Source organism: Miniopterus natalensis, chromosome X (genome assembly GCF_054644295.1).
Source record: "Miniopterus natalensis isolate mMinNat1 chromosome X, mMinNat1.hap1, whole genome shotgun sequence".
Lineage (NCBI taxonomy): Eukaryota > Metazoa > Chordata > Mammalia > Chiroptera > Miniopteridae > Miniopterus > Miniopterus natalensis.
In genome coordinates this window covers 60,979,214-60,981,775 of record NC_142103.1, presented here as the reverse complement: position 1 = coordinate 60,981,775, position 2,562 = coordinate 60,979,214, and positions in this window count along the sequence as shown.

Genomic DNA, 2,562 nt, shown 5'->3' with positions numbered 1-2,562 from the left:
TGATTACAGTTTTTGGCAACCATGAAGGGGTAGTATGGACCTCGGTAAGCTTTGGAGGGCCTTGGCTGGGGTTCCTGCTTCTTGTGGTAGGCAAACCCTGGAGTGGGACTGTGGGGATTTCCCAGCAGCTACCAAAAACTTGTCTCTGGAATTTTTTTCTATTCCTTCTAATAGCATCAGCCACATGAAATGCTCAACTGGTGAAAGAAAATGGGTTTCTGGGGAGCAGATGGACTGCAAGACTATGTATGCCAAACTGGCAAGCACACCAGGGGGGCACTATCCCTGTCACTTGAGCTTAGTGTCACTTGGGCTTTGTGCCACTTAGGACTATTTGCAGTACCAGTTAGTAAGCTATACTAGGCTATCCTGCCCCTTCGGCTTCATGCCACTTGGGCTTTGTGCCATTTGGGTCCAGTTAGGACCATTTGTGTACAGATTGGTAGACTATCTCTTCTGTTTGACCTTTGTGTCACTTGGGCTTCATGCCATTTGAGTCTGATCAGGACTGCTTGCGGTATCCATTGGCAGGAGATAAAATGCTAGGACTTGCTTATGAACACTCATTTGGACAGATGAAATTATGGATTCAAGTTTTGTTCATATGTTTCCACTTTTTCTGCTATCTTTGAATGGTTATGGCTTTAGGTTTATACTTCTGTGCCTTCAGGGGTTTTTCTGCTTCAACTCCTGAAAGGAGCTCACAGGGCCTCAATTTTAGTAAATTGATCCACATACAGCTATGATCCACTGACTAAGAAGGAACTGATTTTCTACTGTAACACTGCTTGGCCTATGTATATTTTAGACTATGGGGGAAATGGTCACTAAATGGTTCCCTAAATTACTACACCATCAATCAATTGAAATTGTTTTGCCAACAGTCAAGGAAATGGGAAAAAAAAATCCCTTATGTCCAAATATTTATGTCTTTACACAATAAGGATTGTGCAAAGAAAGAAAACTAATGAAACAGGGGAGGGAATTGGCTTCAAAACTCTTCCTTGATAGTAAGACACAGGAAAAAAAATAAGGAAAATGAAGAGATGAGTCTCTTTAATGCCTTGAACCTGTGGGACCCAGGATTAACAACAGGAAGATTTTCCACATGATCACCCCACAGGGCTCCGAAAATATTATGGTAAACATGACTTTTATTGAGCAAAGTGTCCCAGATATTAGAAAGAAGCACCAATGTTTAGATGGGGGCATTTGGAATAAAACCTTCCTAGCTGCTAGACATAGCCATGCCTAGGAAACCAGAAAATTAAAGCAGGCCACCATCTTTCTTAAAAAGAGTGTGGGAAAATTAAAAAGACAGGAGGACACAAAAGCAAAAGGAAAGGACCCACTAGGTGCCAATCAATGTGCCTATTGCAAAGGAGAGGACCATTGGAGAAAGGACTGCCCCAAAACACAAAAATAAAATAAAAGTTCTTGCAGAGACATTTTAAAAAGGAATGACAGATCTTATGATAAATGAGGAGGGCCAGAGGCTCCCATAGACACATCCTGACCCCTGACCTATTACTATGTCCCCACAGGAGCCCCAGGTACAACTGACAATGAAAAACAAGGTAATTGACTTCCTTGTAGATATGGAAGCTACATACTCAGTGCTAAATACAAAACTAACCAGCTGCAGTATTTGTTATTGGAGTGACTGGACAATTACAAAAATAAGTGTTCCTTCAATCTCTAAAATGATAGCTTGGGGATCAAAAACTGAAGCATAGTTTTTCTCCTTCCAGACTGCCCTATTGCATGTTTGGGCCAAGATTTACTTTGTAAATTGCATGCACAAATAACTTTTCCCCCTTAGAAGAAGCAATTATGTTCAGAAGTCCTGCTGGAACATGTTTTCTGGCTCCAGATGCTCCTGACTTTCTTGGAAGGACCCAGAGGTGAAGTCTTTCCACCCTAGATCTGCAAGCAGGTTGATCGAGCCTTTTGGGTGAAGGGAACTCCAGGTTGGGTGGTTAATACCCAACCCATAAAAATTAACCTAAAAGAAGGGGTGTGAATCCCATGGAAGAAATAATACTACCTTAAAAATGAAGCTTTAGAAGGAATTCAACCAGTATTGCTGAAATTCTTAAAATCAGGATTAATTTGGCCATGCCAGTCTCCCTATAACACCCCATTTTGCCAGTCAAAAAACCTCAAGCTAATGAATATAGATTTGTACAGGATCTTAGGGCCATAAACTATGTTGACCAGGACATTTATCCTATTGTGCCCAACCCTGACACTTTGTTGACTACAGTGCATGGGATAGCAAATGGTTTTCTGTCCTAGGCTTAAAGAACTTTATTTTCTGCATCCCAATAGATGAACAGGTTCAACTATTATTTGCCTTTGAATGGCAAGACCCAAAAACTAAAGCCACACTCCAGTACTGTTGGACTGTGTTGCCAAAAGGATTTAAGAATTCCTTGACTCTATTTGGATAAATATTAGCAAAAAATTTAAGGGATAGTCAGTTGAAGTTGGGAATTCTCCTACAATATGTAGATGACTTACTAATAGCTAGCAATACTTATGAAGACTGTTTTCTCAACA